We start from the raw sequence: 23,695 nt of genomic DNA on the forward strand, positions 1-23,695 counted from the left end.
GAACCTGAAGGAAGTATTGGTTTGGAAATCAAATGGCCTTTCCATAATGGAATGAAACATTTCCATCCCCTTGATCTGTTTTCCCCAGAACACCCAATCCTATATCAGGAACTATCATCTTTGTAGCTGACTGAACAGAATGTCATCTGGATTTTGGTTTAACCAAAATTCTAGTATTCATCATCTGCCTCCATTATCACCAATTTCTTCACTCACTCACATACAACACACATCCACAGTCAAACTTTCTATCTGCTTTTCTATTTCCTGACTCACTAAAATTAATCCCCCATTTTCATCCTATTTCCACTCCAGCATTACAAAAGTTAATTTCCATTCTGCTATGCCTCATATTTAATACTTTAAAGCTGGGTAAATCAGAGCTGTCTAATCAGAGACATAAGAGGTAGACCCCTGAAGTGATAACTGGATTCTTTTCTATCTCAGTATCCCTCCAATCTCATCACAAGATATCCTTTTGCCCCAATGGGGACTCCCAATCTTAGCTTTGTGTCCAAAAGGTCAGGTGCAAAGAGTGATTTTTAATGAGCAAACCCAGGTGGGAAGGATTAAAAGGGTCTCTTTTGTGTGGTTGAGGAAGAATCATGTGCTGGGAAAAAGGATATGAAACCTTAGGTGAATCAGAAATCCTGGGTTGAAGAGTTAGGGACAGCACTCTGGGCCATCGAGTCACGCACATCACAGCTGTTTTGCTGTAAAAGCTTCTCAAAAAAGGGGATCAGACCAGTCTTGTGACAAAGCCCAATGCCTCAGCATGGCCCCACTGACAGAACAGTTTCTCCAGTCTTTGCTAATTTTTTAAAAGTCTTCCCATAGATAGGGGACAGGCAAAAGTAGAATCAGAGTTGTGGCTCTGTTTGCTTTTTTTCTTGAGAAATTGGAAATTAAATTTGATTTCTAGATCTCTGTCTGGTAATCTCTTCAATTAGTCCAAGAGGCCAGACCTGGGTTTGGGTGAGGGAGAGGGAGACAGAGACATACATACACAGAAATAGACACATATAGAGAGACACACAGAGATGCTCAAAGAGAAAGAGAGACAGAGAGAAAGATAGTAAGACAGAGATCGAGGTAGAAACAGAGAGAGGAAGAGGGAAAGATGGAAATAGAGAGACAGAGAAAGAAAGAGGGAGACAGAGAGATAGAGAGAAAGAGACAAAGACATAGAGAGTGAAAGACAGAGAGAATGATAGAGAGAGACAGAGAATGAGAGACAGATTAACAGAGAGACAGGAGAGAGGGAAGGAGGCAAGGAGAGCCAGGGAGAGAAGTAGGGAGGGAAGGAGAGAAGGAGTCTCACCTTTTTCCTTTTGAGGAAATGCTCTCTACCACTGCATTTGTGAGCAGTTTTTTGGCTTAGAGTTTGCCAGGGACACAGAATTTAAGGGAAATGCTCAGGATCACATAACTTGTTGGTATTAAGGATAGAATTTGAACTTAAGTCATCCTTCTTTTGAGTCTAGATCTGTCCATTTTTCTAGAACATCTCTCAGAACTGCATTGTTAGAAGCATAATGCCTAGATTACAATTTATTTCAAAGTATCCATGAACTCGGATAAGAAAAAAATGCATTTTTGTCTTTGATCTCAAACTGAAATTTAGAATTTTCTTTCAGTCAAATTAAAAACAAAACAAAACAAAACAAACAGAAACCCTGTGATTCTGAGAGTTTTTGCCCTCTGCTTGCAAAAGAGGTCCATGGCATAAAAAAGCAAGAACCTGTAGATCAAGGGAAACGATAGCCTTCTGTTTTCTGCCATAGTTGGACCATTTTTGGAACACTGTCAAACTTTAAGCTTAATGTTTTAGGAGGGATATTAATAAATTAATATTATACATGTGCATGGGGGTGGGGAGAGATCTGCAAACTATGCCATTATGAGAAATGGGGATGTTTGATACAGATAAAGGAAGACTTAAGGAGGACAGAATAGTTGTTATAAAATATTAGTATGTCTGTGATGTTAAAGGGATTAGAGTACTGTATTATAGTAGGCTCTGGGCTTACCACATAATCTGCCAATAGGCTTTCCAAATACCAGGATTGCCATCTAACTTGTCAATATACTCTAAGGCCCAACTTCTTAAATTGTGGATTAAAACCCTTGTAATTAATGTGACAGTTATGAAGTTATGATTTATTATGAGACAATGTTTGATTTGTATACTTATTTTATATACCTGTGCACCTAGGGGCAGGTAAAAAATTTTCAGGTGAAAAGGAGTTATGAATGGAAAAAGTTAAAAAAGTTCTACTTCAAGGAGTCCTGGGTGTGGTCATGCACTCCCTGTTTTAGCCTTGGGACTTCTGTATCTTTCCATCCATTATGCCCATGGATTTTCTTATATGTGCTGTTGACAGCTTCAATTAGACTGAGTTCCTTTAGAGCAATTAATCACATTAAAAAAATGTAATTTCCAGTACATAGCAAAATGCTTGGCACATAATGCTCAACAAAGGATTTTTTCTTCCTTCCTTCCTTCCTTCTTCCTTCCTTCCTTCCTTCCTTCCTTCCTTCCTTCCTTCCTTCCTTCCTTCCTTCCTTCTTCCTTCCTTCTTCCTTCCTTCCTTCCTTCCTTCCTTCCTTTTTCTTCCTTCCTTCCTTCCTTCCTTCCTTTCCTCTAAAAAGTATAGCTACAAAAGAATGAGATTCCACCAGTGGGAGAAATATATGAGGAGACACATTTTGTCTCTCTATATGGAAGAAACTTTGTAACAATAAGGATTCCTCACAATGCAATGAGTTGCATTGTTATCTAATAAAATCCTTTCATTTGATGTATTCCAACAGAGACTGAAAGATCAAAATGGTCTGCAAAGATTCTTCTTGAGAGGAATTTTGGATTAAATGATCTTTAAAATCCCTTCATGACTCTTTATTTTGGAGAGATCCCACAGAAACTAACAACTTCAGAAGATTCATTTAAAAAGACAATCAAAATAAAAGAATTATGTGAGAATTTTCTATGTGCAAGAGTCCATTTGGAACAGTAGAATATTTTCCCCTCCCTCTATTAAGAAGTGTACTTAGTGCTGCAGAAGTGAAGGAGGGAGAAGGTAGAAGTATTAGCAAATGTCTACTTAGATTCTATTCACTTTTGAATAATGAAGTTGATCCTTATAATTTATGCTCTCAGCTTCAGTATGAATTTTAATGGTAAGGGAAGGTGGGACACTTTCAGGACCAAAGTCATCACAGGCAGTGATCAAATATGGATGGGAATTGATGTTCTAGATTTTCAATAAACAAGGAGAGGGTCCAGGTCCCAAGAGGGTTTAAAATGTCTCCAGAGTTACTAACAATCTCTTAATAGGCAAATCTCATAGCTTTTCCCTTTATCTTTACCCTTTTTGACCATTCTGCTGTTTTTGAAACTTTCAATCACTTTCTTCTTATTGAAACTCTCTTCCCTCTAGTTTTTTAAGGCATTATTCTCTCTTAATTCTGCTACTATCTATCTTTTCCTTTATCAGTCCCCCTTCTTGTATCTTGATCCAGGTCATTCCGGTTAACTGTAAGTATCCTTCAAAAAAGGATATGCTGGAGTCAACTCCAACTAGCTTGTGAGAGCTGATTGCTAAATCTTCATCTTGAACATTAACACCTTAGAAATTGGCAAAGGTTACAAATCATGACTTTATCTATTGTTTTGCAGATTGCCTAAACTTAAGAAACTGAGGGGAATGTTTATAATATAGATAAAACTAAAATGTGTGTTGTCTATATATTTTTTTTCCTGAGGCAATTGGGATTAAGTGACTTGCCCAGGGTCACACAGCTAGGAAGTGTTAAGTGGTTGAGGTCAGATTTACATTCAGGTCCTCCTGACTTCAGGGCTGGTGCTCTATTCACTGCACCACCTAGCTGCCCCTGTTGTATGTATTTTTGTAGAGTTTGTTGTTATACCTCTACCAGCACAACCCTATAGCCAACGCTCTGTTTTAACCCCTCTAATCTTCTGGTTCCCACCCACCCACCCACCCACCCACCTTGGTGATCTCATTAGCTGCCATGGATTCAATCATCGCAGATGATTTCCTGAAATATTTGTTCAGCCCTAACCTTTCTCCTGATTACCAGTCTCACTATTCCAACTGCTTGTCTGACATCTAGAATGTCCCGTAGTCACATTAAATTAAACATGCTCCAAACTGAAACTCAGCTTCTGCCCCTAAATTCCCCCCCCTCCTTTCAAAATTCCTTTTTCTTGTCAAGGGCAACACTGTTTTTTCCCAGTCACACAGACATACATCACAGGTTTATCCTTGACTGCTTACTCTCACCCTTCCCTCATGTTTAGTCTTTGTCAAGTCCAGGTTATTTGTACCTTTATGCCATCACTTACCTTTATCCCATTCTTTCCTCTGACATTGTCATACCTCTAGTGCAGGCCCTCATCACTTCATGTGTGGACCATTGCAATAATCCTTTTTTTTTTTCCTGACTCCACTCTCTCCTTTACTTATTTGTCAATATGATATTCTTAAAACACAAATCTGACCATGTTATCACCCTGCCTCCATTCAGTAAACTTCAAAGATTGCGTTTTACTCCTAGGATTAAATATAAAGTCCTTTGGTTTATAAAAACCTGCATCAAATGGCCACTTACTATCTCTTAAGACTTTTTTTTTTACCTCTCTAAGTATTTTACAATACAGTGACACTGACCTTCTAGCTCTTTCTTGCATGAAAAGCTTTTTTAGATGCCCACACGGTGGTAGCTGCTGGATCATTTGACCAAATGCAAGTTAGTTTTAAGATTATCTGAGGGATTGTATCCATTTCAGGTTTAGTTCAAACATCTCTTCACTCCACTCATTTCTCTTAACTCCTACCCTATTTTCTACTAGCTGGAGTCAGATGATGTTTAATGGAGAGATCATAAAATTTTTTTCCATCAAAGCGGAAGAGGTATAGAGAGTCTCACGTCTCAAGATTTAATGGAAGGGAAGGCCGTGATAAATGAGAAACTGAAAAATCTGTCCCATTTTATGTACTCGAGATTTTGGACATCTCTTCCACATTTCTTTCCTCAGTCTTCAGGAATGCTTATGTTCTGAGCACAGAGAAGGATGCTGTACTGAGAAATTCCTTACCTGAATGAATGAAACATCTACTAAGCACTTACTAATTACAAGAACTGTTTTAAGTGCAGGGTATGCAAATAGAAAGAGGACATGGTTTCTACTTTTGAGGAGCTCACAGATGAATGGGAGAAACAACATATGCAAAGTTTCAGCTTCAAGTTAGATGAAAAAGCCCCAGGATCCTTAGAATGAAGCACAAAACAGATGGTAATATCTCCTCTTTAATGCCATTTCCTCTGATAAATTTGATTTGGTATTGAACTGTTTGATTGTGCCAAAGACTATGGTGATAATATTTTTCTTTTCTGGATCTTCAGCAGCTATACCTGTAGCACCTGAAGATTACCTGCTCCTTCTCCACTGGGGTTGCTTCCTAGGAGGAAGACTGAGAACATTAGGCATGAAAGCATTTGTATTCCTAAGGCTTTTGAGTTTAGGATGCTGGGCTGTCTCCACTGAAATCCAAGGGGAAGTAATGGTCAAAATGGTGATGATGTCTTGAGTTATTTGGCAAATAACTTGCTTCTGTTCCTCTCTAAGCATGCCATCTTGCCTCAGTCTGCTCTGTGTGCCCTTTCCCCACTTGTCCCTGAGAAACATTTGCAGTTAGAATTGGTCAATTTCTGATTTTTCGAGTTAAATGAATCTTATGATTATTTTTCTCCCTTAACTAATATTTGACTGTAGAAGCTCAACTTTCAGTTTCTCCAATATGTATATAGATTCCTAAAGCAATTAGAGGTTCAGAATCAAGAATTTGATAAGAGGCCCATTGATTTAGAGATGGAAAGGACATTGGAAGTCATGTAGGACAAACTCATTTACAAATGAGAGATGAAAATGGCTTGTCCAAGCTTCCACCATCCTACACCATCTTCAATCCTAGACCATCTGAAAGAAAAAGAGCTTTAAACCTAGGTCATTTGAAGGAAAAATAGCTTCAAACATTGGTCACTTAAAGGGAAAAGAACTTCCAAGATTTTTTTAACAGGAAAAAGAAATGGTTATTCATTTTTTATTGCTGCTTAGCAAGAATCCCTGCTGCCTTTGGGGTCTAAGAGTGGAAGAGAATAAAGAGGTGATATTTGTTGGATAATCTGCCCAATTCTGTGAAGAAAATGTATGAGAGTCTCAGTGCCTTTGATAACTTGATTTTCTCCCTACCTGGACTGAACTCCTATTTACAACTTCCTAGCATTTGAAGGCCAACTTTCCAATCTCAACTTGGATATCTGCCTACCTTTTAAAATTTTTAATAGTATTCTGCTGCTAGATATTGCTAGTCAGGTTGACTCAGTTTCGTGTATACATCTCTTCATTTTTTCCCCTATTCCATTGTATATAAGATTTTCAAGGGCAAGAACTGCCTTTTAATTCCCTGTGCCTAGTACATATTAGATGCTTAAATCATTCTTTTGAATGATTAAAATGTTTGATAATAAATTGTTGATACATATCACTTTATTGGCATGCAAACAAAAAGATTTTTGCATTCAGCCACTTTGATTATTCACATGTGCTAAAAGGTCACTGCTAAAAAGAAACAGCTGAAAATTTTTTGACAGGTCTTGATAATTTCATCTTTCCAAAGATAGAGGAAATGATGGGTGAATTGTTCCTCTGGCCTTATTCTTTGTCATATATCAGTCCTAGAGTCAATGGCCAGCTGCAGTCATAATATTCTGACAAAGTCTGGGACTGCTTGGCAAAACGCTAGTTTATCATCTATTCTCAGTATAGAAAGAAGAATTGAAATGCTCAAGTTGAAAACAGAGATGATACAGAGTTAGTATTAAATCAGAAAGTTCAGAACCAGTTGTGAAGAATGACAAGCAGAAAGATGGCTGGAATCAAGAGGTTGGAATGGCAAGATCAGGTCAGTAGAAAAGACTGGACGAGTAGGAGAAAGAATGAGAAGAAATGAAGAGTCAAAGAATAAAGTGAGTAAAGAATAGTTCAGAAATTTGTCCAGATTAGAGGTCTCTGGAAGGTAGGAGATGCCAGCTCTTGCTATTCCATAATGTATGTTTTGTCATCGATTTCATTGCATGAAAGTTTAGAATGTTTCATCTATATAAGTATGAGTTCTTAAAGAATCAGCATATGAGAGGAGAATTCAGGTAATTTCTTTTAAGAGGAAATATATAAGAAAGTGGAAATGATAGGAACCTTGGTAAAATGAACTCATCATTTCAGAGATCATGATGGACAAGGAGTTGAAGACATGGCAAATTCTTGTCTGTATCCTAACCTTTGAAAACTAGATGTCAAGAATTTCAGAGAAAAGGTATATATATATATATATATATATATATATGATTTATCACCTTGAGATACAAACAGGTAAATAGCATATCCATGTTTAAATGGGCCATTTAAAATGTTTCTGAAATTGTACTTAGGGGTGATTTGAAGAAATGAAGCTTCGATAGTAATTTAGTTTGGTATCCACAAAGTGGACTTAAAATACTGATTAATGGGTTAATTTCAATATTGACAGAAGGACTCTAGGAGCATGTCTCAGGTATTATTGCTACTTGTGGAGAAAATATCAAATAAAAGAGAAGTCCTGAAGTTGAAGTAATTTCTTTTTCAAGGGCTTCAGTGACTGGGTTACTCTATGTAATCTCTAAGGTGTTGTCATTATTTAAATACTAGAATCCCTCTTCTGCTTTATTGATAAAATGATTAAATGAAGGCATCAGTGGTATGCTTATCAAGTTTATGGATGACATAAAATTTGAAGGGATGGTTAATATTGGATAGTGGAATTGAAATTCCAAAATCACACCAATAGACTGCCATAAATAGGCCAAATATAACGAGGTGAAATTTATTAACAATGTGTATAAAGTCTTTCACTTAGATTTTTTAAAAATAATCAATTTCACAAGTAAATTATGGGGAGAGAAAGCTTGGCAGCAAGCTTATGTGAAGAAGATGTAGTTAATGGAAAACAGCATTTGTCTGTTTTGTGATGTGACTGCCGACAAAGTGAAAGAGCTTTTTTTAATTTAACACATTTGACTGCATTAATGTAAGTATATTGTCCATGGTAAGGGAGATGAAATTCTTATTGTGCTCTTCCCTGGTCAGACAACATCTGCTGTAATCCATTTTTAATATTATGTGTTAGAAATATTGTTGTTAAATTTTAAAGTTCAGAGAAGGAAGCTCAAGATGGTGAGTAGAATGGTGGCTATATAATACATGAAGACTGGTTAAGTAGTCTGGTTTGCTTAATCTGGAAAAGAGATATAGTGGGAACAAGACTTGTTTTCAAGTATCTGAGGAGGCTGCATGTTTTTTTTTTTATTTTTTTAAATTTAATTTTATTTAATAATAACTTTGTATTGACAGAATCCATGCCAGGATAATTTTTACACAGCATTATCCCTTGCAATCACTTATGTTTCGTTTTTTCCCCTCCCTCCCTCCTCCCCTCCCCCAAGATGGCAAGCAGTCCTATATATGTTAAATATGTTGCAGTATATCCTAGGTACAATACATATTTGCAGAACCGAACAGTTCTCCCGCTGCACAGGGAGAATTGGATTCAGAAGGTAAAAATAACTCGGGAAGAAAATCAAAAATCAAATAGTTCACATTCATTTCCCAGTATTCCTTCTTTGGGTGTAGCTGTTTCTGTCCATCATTTATCCAATGAAACTCAGTTAAGTCTCTTTGTCAGAGAAATCCACTTCCATCAGAATACATCCTCATACAATATCGTTGTCGAAGTGTACAATGATCTCCTGGTTCTGCTCATCTCACTCAGCATCAGTCCATGTAGGTCTCGCCAGTCCTCTCTGTATTCATCCTGCTGGTCATTCCTTACAGAGCAATAATATTCCATAACATTCATATACCACAATTTACCCAGCCATTCTCCAATTGATGGGCATCCATTCATTTTCCAGTTTCTAGCCACTACAAACAGGGCTGCTACAAACATTTTGGCACATACAGGTCCCTTTCCCTTTTTTAGTATCTCTTTGGGGTATAAGCCCAATAGAAACACTGCTGGATCAAAGGGTATGCACAGTTTGATAACTTTTTGGGCATAATTCCAGATTGCTCTCCAGAATGGCTGGATTCATTCACAACTCCACCAACAATGCATCAGTGTCCCCGTTTTCCCGCATCCCCTCCAACATTCATCATTATTATTTCCTGTCATCTTAGCCAGTCTGACAGGTGTGTAGTGATATCTCAGAGTTGTCTTAATTTGCATTTCTCTGATCAATAGTGATTTGGAACACTCTTTCATGTGAGTGGTAATAGTTTCAATTTCTTCATCTGAAGAGGCTGCATTTTTAAGTTCAAATCTATTTTGATTTATTTATGGTCTACTTATGGTCTTTTTATGGTCTATTTATTTAGTCTATTTATAAAGGGAAGGACTAGGATTCCTCAAAGAAAGATAGGGAAGCAGATTTATAAGCTCAATATTAGAATAATTTTCTTATAATCAGAAATATTCAGAATGTTTCCTGTCTTCAGAGATAATAAAAAATGTTGTATAACTGACTATTTGGGGACATTTTAGAAAGAATTCATGACACTGACTCCGGTCTCTAATATGAAATTTCTTAGCAACATCATAGGACCTATGTACTTCCATAATTGTAGGAAAATGCCCCTTTCCTGCTAGTGTATGAGCTGCAGATATTCTTTTTCATGGTCAGAAGACCATAGAAGTAGAACTGAAAGAAACTTTAAGAAGTCATATAGTACCTACTTTTCATTTTTGCAGATAAGACATTTGTAGGCAATATCTTACCCAAGTAACTTGCTTTTATTCACATGGATATCAATGTCCTTTGACTTCAGAGCCACCTATCTCTTTGTTTTGCACCATTTAATCATTTCGCTTACAAGAAGGAGTGTTCCCTCCAAATTCTTGTTGCATTGCTGGATCTTTCTTGTCTTCTTTTGCTTTTGGGTCTCGGAATCTTCATGGAAAGTGGTGATCATTGTCTTTTAAGTCGGAAATCACAAAATCATAGAAGCTAAGAAAAGAAAGTGATATCAGAGAGTGACAGAGAGCCAGATAGAGACAAAAGAGAAAGTGACAGAAACACAGACAGAAACACACACACAGAGACACAGAGAAAAAGAGACACAAACAGAGACATACATACATAGTGGTACTCATTCAGTCATACGACTTTGGTAAGAAGAAGAAATTTAGGAAATGGGAACCATCTCTCTTCTGAGGCAACCTATTTCACTTTTGCATAGGTTGAATTATTGGAAAGCTTTTTAAAAATATTAAACCTAAACAGACCCAAATTTGAGGCTACTTGTGAAATTCAGGTAGAAATCCCATGTTGAAATTTATGGCTCTATTACATTGAGCTTGAGAATGGATTAGAATTTTCTGGGTTTTTTGCACTCTGTGCAACTTTGGCTTTTTTTCCTCCTTTTTTAAAGGAAAAGATGTGTCAATGGGCAATATTTCTGAAGGACAGTCAGTGTTAAATCAATATTAATTAAATTGGTGTATTCTTATTTAACAAAGTGCCCAAGTATGGAGGAAGGGATCTACTGTGACCATTTTTTTTTCAATTTCTGCTGCCATCTGTTAGTCAAGGTAGGACCTCCAAAATCCATACATCAGCACTTTGGAGAATACAGCCAATTTTCAGCACAGTCTGCCTACTTAATGATGTATTTACTATGTCTCCGTGGTGATTTACCAGACAGCAAACTGTGTTATTAAGCACAGAGGAACTAGTAGGAGGCAGTCCAAAGACAAAGCAGATTTTGTGTCAATTGGTTAGAGCAATTGCTTGGAGCTCTGTGAAATGACAAAGACAGTATAGGACACTGATGTGCGGAGGTACCAACACATGTGGTTGCTTAGGGACATATTGGAAACTAAGGAGCTGTAAATGATCTGAATCTGGCTTTTTAAATCATTTCTTTTTATCCTTCTACAACTCAGTGTGAGCATTTCCCCAGGCTCTATCTTAGTTTCTTTTTTCTTTTTTTCATCAATATATTGTTTCCTTGTTGATTTCTACCTACTATGTCTTCACTTACCACTTCCAAACAAATGAATTCTAGATGCAGTCCTCTCTTTAAAGTCCTATTCTTTGTAGTTGTAGGAATGAACAAGTCACTTGCTATCTCTCAACCCATTTCCTTATCTCTAAAATGGGTACAAAAGTAGTTATAGAATATACATTACTAGGGGCATATATTATTTCTCTCTGTGTCTCTCTTTCTCATTTATCTATATCTATATAGATTAGATAGAGCTCTTTATAAACACAAGTATATAAATTCTACATATATAATATTCAGTTGATAAAATATATGAAATGCATTTTGAAAATTTTGTTGGTTTGTTTACAATTGTGCTTTCTCCAAAGTGGGGTTCTCCTGATAAGGAATGTTATTGTGCCAATGTGGAGCAGCAACTCATAGATGTAAAATTTAAGAATTAGTTAATTTTTTGGAGCTTGTATGTATTCATGCTTATCTTTGGAAGAAGGAAAAAATATAAGTAACATTCTTAGAGTAAATTGATCATTTCATCTAGTACACATAAGTATATCCAGATAAGAACAAAAAAACTTTCTACAGTTGCTAAGGAACGGTGGGAAAAGTATTTATAAATGACTTCTCTTCTATGATCTGTTATGGCCCAAGTATAAGCTATGAAAACAAACTACTTAAGGAAGTTTTGAATTTGGCAAAGAACAAGAAATTTAGTCCACTGGCTTACCAACCTCAGGGAAAGACACAGCATGCAAATTTCAATTGTATATTGCTAAACGTGTTTGCGGATAAATTGGATCACCCCACGTAATTTTCAGGGACTACATTTTTTTCAAGAGTGGTGATAAGAATATGAAGATACAGTATGATTTTGTGTCATCCAGAAAGCAGCACAAAAGCCATTTTTCCCCTTGTCTTGGTGTAGAGTCATAATTTTTGAGATTGTAGAGATGATAGGGTTCTCCCTTTTCCCAATGTTTAGCAGAAAAATGATTACTAAGTGGATGATTAGTTATTATTTCATAATAAAAGTAAAACCAGAGCCTGATATAGAACTTATTTATTCAAGAATGATTTATTGAAAATTACAACATTTCTGACCATGTCCTAAGACCATGGAGAAAGGTTCTGGTACAAGACTGACTCTAGTTTTCTTCCCAGGTTTGTGATGATTCTCCAAGTTGAATCAGCTTCCACATCTATGAAGGATAAACAATAGTAAATCTTTAGCAGAGTATAGTTTTAGACTGAATCACTTTTTTATTTATAGAAAAAGGCCTACTTCGGATGATAATTTATTAATGAAATTTCACTTTTGAAGCCAGTTTTTAAAGGTTTCAGAATTGCTGATTACTTACAGTTATGTATGTATGGCTGTACTCATTGGGGTTTAGGAAGGTCAGTATTGGCACAAATTGAACAGTGACCATAAACAGGAGTGTTTGTAATCTGGATGGAAGACTTTTATTGGCTAATTTTTCATATTTAGTCTAGAGCATGGCTTCTTAAATTTTTTCCACTCACTTTTTCTCCTTTTCTCCTGAGAAATTTTTATGTGACTCCTGGTATGTAGGTTTATAAAATAGGTACACACATCAGAAATTTAGTGATAATAAATCATATTTTCACAACCATTATATTCAATTACAAGACCACATATGGAGTCACAACCCTCAGTTTAAGAAGTTTGGGTCTAGGTAATAAATGCTCAGTAATGTTGGGAGCCAATTGTTATTTATGGTGGTAATGTCATTGCAAGTGCTAAAAATTATCCTGAAGCTAGTCTTGGAAGAAGTTGTTATTATTTTACAGTATGCTTCTTGCAAAAGTTATAAAGAGTAAAAACTAAGTAGAATTGTTGAACTTTTAATAGGCTTACTAATTAAGAGGTTATAAAAAATTACGATCTATTTCAAAGAAAATCATTCATTGTTGACAGGTAAGCAAAATGGTATCATAATGCAAATTACTTTTTTCTACCTAGGAATGGAATCTTCCCAAATACTGTTTCATGGACAGTTTATTTTTTTTTTTTTTTTTTTTTTTTTATAATAAATTTTATTTTATTTAATAATAACTTCGCATTGACAGAATCCATGCCAGGATAATTTCTACACGACATTATCCCTTGCAATCACTTATGTTTCGTTTTTTCCCCTCCCTCCCTCCTCCCCCCCCCCAGGATGGCAAGCAGTCCTATATATGCTAAACATGTTGCAGTATATCCTAGATACAATACATATTTGCAGAACCAAACAGTTCTCTTGTTGCACAGGAGAATTGGATTCAGAAGGTAAAAATAACTCGGGAAGAAAATCAAAATTGCAAATAGTTCACATTCATTTCCCAGTATTCCTTCTTTGGGTGTAACTGTTTCTGTCCATCATTTCTCCAATGAAACTCAGTTAAGTCTCTTTGTCAGAGAAATCCACTTCCATCAGAATACATCCTCATACAATATCGTTGTCGAAGTGTATAATGATCTCCTGGTTCTGCTCATCTCACTTAGCATCAGTCCATGTAGGTCTCTCCAAGCCTCTCTGTATTCATCCTGCTGGTCATTCCTTACAGAGCAATAATATTCCATAACGTTCATATACCACAATTTACCCAGCCATTCTCCAATTGATGGCATCCATTCATTTTCCAGTTTCTAGCCACTACAAACAGGGCTGCTACAAACATTTTGGCACATACAGGTCCCCTTCCCTTTTTTAGTATCTCTTTGGGTATAAGCCCAATAGAAACACTGTTGGATCAAAGGGTATGCACAGTTTGATAACTTTTTGGGCATAATTCCAGATCGCTCTCCAGAATGGCTGGATTCGTTCACAACTCCACCAACAATGCATCAATGTCCCCGTTTTCCCGCATCCCCTCCAACATTCATCATTGTTTTTTCCTGTCATCTTAGCCAATCTGACAGGAGTGTAGTGATATCTCAGAGTTGTCTTAATTTGCATTTCTCTGATCAATAGTGATTTGGAACATTCTTTCATGTGAGTGGTAATAGTTTCAATTTCTTCATCTGAAAATTGTCTGTTCATATCCTTTGACCATTTATCAATTGGAGAATGGCTTGATTTTTTATAAATTTGAGTCAGTTCTCTATATATTTTGGAAATGAGGCCTTTATCAGAACCTTTAATTGTAAAGATGTTTTCCCAGTTAGTTACTTCCCTACTAATCTTGTTTGCATTCGTTCTGTTTGTACAAAGGCTTTTTAATTTGATATAATCAAAATTTTCTATTTTGTGATTGGTAATGGTCTCTAGTTCATCTTTGGTCACAAATTTCTTTCTCCTCCACAAGTCTGAGAGATAAACTATCCTATGTTCTTCTAATTTATTTATAATCTCGTTCTTTATGCCTAGGTCATGGACCCATGGACAGTTTAAATATATAAAAGTAACAAATGGATCTAGTCAGAATTTGGATTCTAATAATCACATAAGTTACTGGTAGGCTCCATAATTCCAGCCTCCACAAAGCCCCTCTAGATTTATTTATTTATTTTTTTGGGGGGGGGGATGGTGGTAGACATGTTACTTGATTTTCATTTATCTATCCTCTATCTATCCTCTATCTATCTATCTATCTATCTACCTATCTATCTATTCATTCATTTATCTATTCATCCATCCAGCTATTTATTCATCCATTTATTTATTTTACAGCATAGAATTCTTATTAGGGATTAAGTGGGGATTATAGAAAAAATTTTTTGACCTTATATCACATAATTGGCTGTCAACATACTTCACATTCTACTTTAGCCATCTTTGTGCCATCTACTCTACCTGCCACTGTTCCTTCTACATTTCTAGATTCCCTCTAGATTTCCAAAAAGCATGACCTAAGTGACAACCCTTTCACTTTAAGATTACCTGTCCTGAGGGCTGTGTTGTACTGATAGATAAGTGTATCCCATGACTCACAGTATATGGCTAGCCCCAATTACACATCATTTTCTCTAGTCATTTTTTTGCCATCCACCCTGCTACTATTCATGCAATTATGCAAAAACTCATGACCCATTTTCTAGTTCTTGGAACCATGATCACAGAAATCTTGCCATTTCTATGAAAACGAATATGTTGACCCAATACTATATTGACCTGTGACATTGACTGTGACATCCTAAGCCATAATATATCTCCTGGGTCCCCACTCCTTTATAAGGGTTAACTGCCCCATTATATTAAAATCTCCATGTCTTTATTTTATATGTATATTTCTAGCATTTAACACCTTGCTTCATGCTGAGTGACTACTAGATAAATGCTTATTCATTCCTTCTTCCCTGCAATCAGGACTTCAATTTACTAGAAGATATAGTCAAAATAATAAATTGAGTATTAACCTGGGGACATTTTGGCTCACTTTTTTGGGGGTTGCCCTTAGCTTGGAACAGAAGCAAATTAACTTAGATATAGTTAGGACTATCTGCCCTCTTCTAACATAAAATTTTTTAGTCACTACATCTTAGCAGATAAGTGCTAACAGTACAGTTGATGTGTCTAAGGACCTTAAGCACACAAAATGATGATAATGAAAATTTTGATCACAAATCCAATAGAATCAAGACAATGCCCAGCATAGAGAAAAGAAATATCACGCCCACACAGAGATGATTTGCCCAGTGAAGGCAACATGTCCATAAGAGAATGATATCACCACAGGGTAATCAGTACTTGTGTAGCACTGAATGTTGAATTTCTCTATCTATACATGTTGTTTCATCATTACACCTTCAAACATTTTATCTAGCTACATTATTTCCTACATATATGATCTCTAATAACACTTTTTTTTTAACAGACATGCCTTTCCTTATGGTCTTATAATACCCTGTGAAAGGTTCCATACTGTCAATGTATGGGGAGGTTTTTTTTTTTTTAATTACTTATAATATTTGATTAAATGTCTTTTGGTTGAACTAATGTGCCTTCTGACAGATTAAGTTAGACACATTGATAGGGACTCATATGAGATGGTTCTCAATGATTACTGCCCCACAGGATTTCGTGAACATCAGGAAGCTTTTCTGGAGAACCACAACTATGAAAATGAACCAGGAACTTTACAGAACAATAATGTTTTTAGCTCTTACATAACTTTGTGGAAAAGATAGTCATAATATTATTACCCCCATTTTGTAGGAGAAAAGGTTCAGAGATATAGTCATCAATACAGCTTCTAGAAAGGAAAAACTGGATTCAAATTCTCCTCATACTCATCTTCCATAAAAGATTGAACAGTATTCTGGAGGCCTTCCTATAGACTTTTTTTCTCTTTTCCATGTCATGGATTACTACTCATCTGTTATCACTTGGTCCTCTCACAGGGACCATCTCTTTTTTCTGATCAAACACTTCTTAGAAAATAAATTTTATGTTTTTCTTAGAACCAAATCATACTTAGTAATATGCTTTAGTTTCCTAATATTCATAATGCCTTTGGATCATCCACAATTTTGATCTTTGGGAATATTTTCTGTTCACTGATTCACAAGTATAAAAATCACTGGAGGATCACTACCATTACAAAAATGGCTTTTCATGTTGTGGAGAAGCTTGGATCCCTCAAAGCACTATGCAGTTTCTCTCTTTCCTTTGGTAAGATATAAAATCAGTTCCTTGGTCAACATCACAAGTCCAAAAAAAATGTAACAAGAGATAAATTTGATGACTTCATTTGCTCATCATGGTATAAGCTAAACAGAAGTATTTTCATCATGATGGCTAAAAGCTGATCTTGGATTTGGTAAGACATGGGTAAAAGTCACACCTTTGTCATCTGCTATCTCTGTGACACTGGGCAAGTCACTTAATTTCATAGTTCCACAGATAACTCTGTGAGATGAAAAGTTGCAGAGTAGAGGCTGGTGTACATTGGTAGAAATGAGTAAAAGCGATTTCCTCATTGGGAGTTCCTTGTACTGATGATTCACAGATTAAAAAGAAAAGGAAAAATCTAGTCATTATGCATTCTAATATCTGAAATATTATTATTGCTAATTTCATTTAAGTTAGTACAGTGAAATTTTATTAAGGTGATCTTGAATTCTTTGATCTCCTTTACCACATAAAGACTGCATTGTTAGCTCTTGGCCCCTCCTGAAGTCATGGCCCCTGAGATGGCTACTGCTTGGACTCTTTATGATGTTTGCATTTGGGAGAGCTTTATTCTCTGTTTAATGTTCAGTTCACTGAGAGAACAGGTCAGTATCTGTTCTAAGTCCCTTTGATTTCATTTTATGCTTTGATTGATGTTAGTACTCAAAGGAATGTGAAACAAAATTATCTCTGCAGTGAGTATCAAGAAATCTTGGATGGTGTTAAAATATGCATGAGATATACCTTGTTTTGGAGATGCATTCAAGACTATGTTTTGCTCTGATAAATCAAATTTGGTCCATTGTTGGCTTTCTTGTTTTGTTTTGTCTTTCTGGTAACCAATTTATAATTTCTATAGCTCTCAGTCAAATGGATGGTATAAATTGTGCTCTATAAAATAGGAAGGAAAAAAGAAAAATCATGTTAATTAAACATTTATTATGTTGTAATGAACTAAGTACTTTACAAATATTATCTCATTTCTTCCTCACAACAATCTCACAACGTGATGTTATTATCCTTATCTCTGTCTTATAGTTGAAGAAAACAAGGCAGATTTTCCCAAGGTCACTTAATTATTAGATGTCTGAGGATGAATTTGAAGTAAAGTCTTCATGACCTTAGGCCAGTACTCTATCTATTGCACCACCTAACTTTGCCAGGTACAATGATGTTTGTATTACTTTTTTTCAAGAGGGTAGTTGTAGTTTGACACTGTTTAAAGGTCTGTGGGAATCCTCTCCTATAGTACAATTTGTACTGAATGGATACTCAGGAATTTCCAATTTTTTAAAATTAGGAAAGCAGAAACATCTATCTCTAGATTACTGCTGGTCTCATGAATTCAGGAAAGAAGCACAAAGCAGAAAGAGCAATTGGGGCATTGAGATAAGTGCGTGAGGGAATAGTTTGACAAATATTCTAAGAGTAGGAAGGGGGATGCTAGGAGTAGCGAGGGGACCATTCTCATCCCTAGTAGGGAAGAATTTTCATTTGTTTGGCTGATGGGGAGAGAGAGATCTAGATGCTATGGTCCCTATACTTTTAAAGTTAACTGAGTGGGCAGTTGTCTCACTGACCAATCCTCTCCAACACAGATTTGAAACAACTCTTCCTTCCAGTAATCTTTGGGGGTAGTGGTGAAGGGCAATGGTAAGTAAGTGATTACCCAGTATTCCTCTATCACTTAAAACATCAAAGTCTTTCAGGATTGAACCTACATATTCTTGGAAGTAGCCAGAGTCAAGGTTTAGCATTTGACATGAAATGCCCTAAAGAGAATTATCAGAAGTAGCGAGGGCCCAAGTTTATGATCCATGAAATAAATGCCTATTATGTCTTTCTTACAGTTAAACATTTGCTGACTGCAGCAAAACCAATAGGTTACCTCTGGTTAGGTGCAGTGGTCACACTTTACAAACTTATTCTGAGCCTGGGCTCCTCCAACTCTTTTCTTTGTTGACTGAGGTATTTAAAAACCTCCTCCTATATGTGGCTAATCATTTTTTAGCCAATCCCAGGCTTCCTTTCCAGTTCAAGGAGAGAAATGCTTTCATTATCTATAAGGGGAGATTGTTAGTTGGATGTCTTGTTATCACATTATTACTTCCTCACCTCTATTACTTTCCCTTTATTTTCTACATCAGCTATTGAGAGTAGGGAAGATCAATTGATCAATCATTTCTGGCACTACAGGCTGAACAAATTAATAAATATCAGAGCTAAGGGTCTTCTGATCCTCACACCAGTGTTCTTCCTCATATACTTTTAGTAACAGCAGCATGAATGGTCATCTTAACATTTAATATGAATGACCAAAATTTTTTCAGTGTTCTGGCATGGAGTAAATTCTTATATACTGTTCTAGCACGTTCATAGGCTAATAGATTTATAATGGGGAGGAACCTGAGAGGCCCAACCACATCATTTTCCAGATGAAGAAACTGAGATTTAGAGAAGGTAAAGAATTTATTTATTCAAGACTGCAGCGTAACATTTGGCAGAAAAAGGATTTGAACCCACATTTGCTGTGTCAAAACACAGCATTATTTCAATTTCTCTATGCTAATTTGCTAATTCTCAAATTTAGTTCTCTTTTGTTCTCCTCTACAAGCTTTCCCTGAGTAGATTTGTATGCACATGTAAATACATGTGCATACAAAGAGAAAACGAGAAAAAGCAGATAGATAAGATCAAGAAATAACAATGGCCAGAGAAGATGACAGGAAATGAGCAAACCTACTATCCTTTCCTTATTGCTTCTCTTATTCAGCAAAATTTATCAGCAGAAACTCAATGTATACCTCCACCTTTGTGTAGCAACTTTCTAGAAATAGTGTTCTGGTAGCCTGTGCTCATATCCTTTTTACATAGTGAGGGGCTTGAAGGATTGATGACAATGTTCTCTCAAATGATTGAGGGGCATTTGTTGGGTATTGGTCATTCCAGAATGGATGGATGGAGAGAGAGAGAGAGAGAGAGAGAGAGAGAGAGAGAGAGAGAGAGAGAGAGAGAGAAAGAGAGAGAGAGAGAGAGAGAGAGAGAGAGAGAGAGAGAGAGAGAGAGAGAGAGAGAGAAAGAGAATATATCATGCAATGTGATCATGCACTAGATTAAGAATTTGAAGCCTTGGGTTCAAGTCATTTGAATGATATCCAGAAATCATTTTACTTCCAACAATGTCATCCAGAGAATGTCCAAAGATTAGAATAAATGGTTTCTGATTTCTGACCTCTTCTGGCTCTGACATTATTTGTGCTCTGTTCTAAAAGTCTTAAAAACAAAACAGAATAAAACAAAACACAAAAATCCTTTGAAAGTCTTTGTTATAAGGTCCTCTCTGAGTTGGACATTCTAAGCTTAAAGACTTCTTCCAATTCTTTCAAACTACTTACAGTTCTAATAATTGATGATCTGGAGATTTTTCTGATGAACCACATACTTAGCAACACTTGGCAAATGGAAAGACAGTTCAGTAAAATGAAAAGAATTTTGGCAATGGACTCTGAGTTTTTGCTTCAAACACAACCTCTGGGGTTGACTATGTTTGGGGCAATTGCACCTACCCAAACTGACTACTCAGGAGTCACTCCAAATAATGTACAGAAATAATTTATTAGAATCTCGAGAAGCAAACCGTCCTGGCCTGTGGGCCCAAAAGGACAGCAAGAATACCCACAGGAGGAGAGTCATTCACTTGAAGATGCTTACAACTTTTATACATTTCAGACAAAGAACCCCCAAAATCCCACCCTCTATAGGTTGTGATTGATTACATAAACCTTTATCCCCCTATTTGGTCAGTAGAATTCAGTGAAAAAGGTGATATACAGCTTTGGCCACTTAATTTCTTCTTTGGGCAATGGAATGTGGTCCAGGTGTTATCTAAAATCATGTGACTAGGGCCTCTAGGCCTAATCTACTTTAGTTAACAGTCTCTGATCAATGTGTGCTTAATCTGTAAGTTCTTCACCTTTCCACACAACTACATGTTCAATCTTGAGCTTTGTCCCCTAATGTCTCAGGGCCTCAGTTTCTCCATCACTAAAATGAGGAGGTTGAATTATATGATCTCTGTGCTCCCTCTAAGATTTAGGTCTTATGAGAATTGTATATCACAAAGAGTGAGCAAAGTGGTTCAAAAATTTAATAAAAATAGCCCATTAATGGCTATTTGAAACATCATTGTGTGTTGCCAGGGAGAACTAAGTCCATTTCTAGACTTAGTTTTTTTTTTTTTTTTTCCTGTTTAACTAAATAGCAAGAAGCTCCACTAAACTAATCTCTTTCCCCCTTTTCTGCTTTATTTCATGCTTCTCAGTGGTTTCCCTGTCTCTTGGTTTGATTTGCTGACAACTACATTTCATAAAACTAATACAACATATATATTTTTCATATTCCTCTCCTTTTTTTCATAGAAAAAAGGATAGGATAAAATATTAAATGATAAGGCATAAAGTGATGAGGTAACTTATATAAGCCATTTTTCCACTTCCTCCCCCAACTAAATGATTCCAAAGATTTCTTTTATCCACTTCAATCTATCAAAAATATGAGTTGTGACCTAGAGAAAGGTTTCTTTAATTATCTGCTGCTGCTAACTTAGAAGGAGAAAACATTCTCAAATGTGAATGTACTGTAATGTACCTCTGCAACTTATTATATGTATAAACTTAGTACTACTTAGTAGTAGAAACAGGACTGAAAGTTGAATGAAGAGGGATCTGAGTTCAGATTAATTTTATCATACATATTTATCAGAACTTCTGTGTGCTTACCTTTTCTTATCAGTAAATGAGCACCTCTAAATTTGCTCCACTTCTAAATTTAAGATTCCAATGCCTATTCCCCTTCCACTAGTTAATTCCATGTTGCTGGTTGTCATTTTGAGGACTGAAATGATAATGTGGGAGATCTGAGCATTGTTCCAATTCTGCCTAGGCAGCTGGTCCACTGTTATTTTCTGGTATTACTGTCCTGGCATTAGACGCAGGTCATCATTCTGAGATTGCTAATGTGTTTTTACAAGGGTTTGTGGCCATGTCATCAAGCAGGCTTGCTTATGCAGAGATTTGCTCAAGTATATATATATGTATGTATTCTAAAATATATATTTTAAATCTAGTAACTGCCAAGAAAAAACCTATTAAATATATAGAGAAAATTATTAAACATGATGCTAAACTCTGATTTCTCTAAAGAAGTCAATTAAATTTAACAAGATAATTTTATAGATGTAAATAGCAAGTCCCAGGGGTGGAGCCAAGATGAGGGAGTAAAGTTAGGAAGCTGCGCGAGCTCTCCCAGTTTCCCTTAAAAATCACATGAAACCAAGTCTTTGAAGAGTCTGTCAGAATTAAACCTTTCTCCAGCTCAACAGACTAAAAAAAGTTCAAGAAAGATCAGTCTCACTGGGGTGAAAAGGATGTTCACCCAGCTCACATAGATTCTGGGAAAGCCTGTGAGAGGGTCTTAATCACAATAAATCAGCATAAGATCCTCAGTTCTGGTTTAGTAGAGAAGAAAGTTAGTATGAGTTGTGACCTAGAGACAGCTTCTAGTCTCTGCTCTAGTCCCAAACTCTGGAAAACCAAGATGTTTCCTGAACAGAACTGGCAAAGTTACCTCCTGCAAACACAAAGGGCCCCTGTGCTCAAAGCTAAGATTTAGAGCTACACAAAAAGCTTGGGACAGCACCATCTTTACCTCAGGAACAGAGCTTCATCTTAAAAGTTTAAAAAAAAAAAAAAAGAGAGAGAACTGCCAAAAGAAAAGGAAAGAAAATGATCAAGAAACACACTCAAAAAAAAAAATGATCACAGAAAGCTACTATGGTGACAGAGCAGACCAAAATACAAACTCAAATGAGGACAGAATGCCCACAGAAATGTACTCAATAAGAAATAGAGTGGTGGATCGGTGGAATAGATAAGATATACATGACACAATATTTAAGGTCTATAGCAATCTAGAATTTGATAAACCCCTAACTCCAGCTTCTGGAATAAGAACTCACTATCTGACAAAAATTCCTGTGGAAACTGGAAAATAATATGTCAGAAACTTGGCATGGACCTTCATCTCACATCCCATACCAAAATAATGTCAAAATGGATACATGATTTGGGAATAAAGGATGATACCATAAACAAAATAGGAGAAAAGGGGATAATTTACCTATCAGATCTTTGGAGAATGAAGGAATTTATGATCAAAGAAGAACTACAGAACATTATAAAAGGCAAAGTGGACAACTTTGATTACATTAAATTAAAAAATTTAGAAACAAATTTTAGAAACAAAACCAACAGAAAGAAGATTAAAAGGGAAGTATGAAGTTGTCAAAAAAATCTTTACAGACAGTATTTCTTATAAAGGTCTCATTTCTGTGTCAAATTTATAAGAATACAAGTCATTCCCCAATTGATAAATTGTCAAAGGATATTAATGGATGATAGTTAATTAAAATAACTCTGAGGTATCACCCACACCTCTGATATTAAAGAGAACAGGGAAAGGTAATGATAAATATTGGAGGGAATGTGGGAAAATTGGGACATTAAGGCATTGGTTGGTGGAGTTGTGAAATGATCCAATTGTTCTGGGGAGCAATCTGAAACTATGCCCAAAGGGCTATAAAACTGCGCATACCCTTTGATTCAGTAGTGAAATTAATGGGTCTGTATCTTCTTTTTGTAGTCTCAAGGAACTGGAAAGTGAGTGACTACCCATCAGTTGAAGAATGGCTGAATAAGGTATGGTATATGAATTTTTTTTTCCTAGTAAATTTATTTATTTTTAATACACATTATAAATTATGTTGGGAGAAAAAAAATCAGAGCAAAAGGGAAAAACCATGGGAGAGATAAAAAACAGAAAAAAAGAAGTGAACATAGCATGTGTTGATTTACATTCAGTCTCTTTACTTTTTTTTCGGAATGCAGATGACATTTTC

Source organism: Antechinus flavipes, chromosome 2 (assembly GCF_016432865.1).
Source record: "Antechinus flavipes isolate AdamAnt ecotype Samford, QLD, Australia chromosome 2, AdamAnt_v2, whole genome shotgun sequence".
NCBI classification, from domain to species: domain Eukaryota; kingdom Metazoa; phylum Chordata; class Mammalia; order Dasyuromorphia; family Dasyuridae; genus Antechinus; species Antechinus flavipes.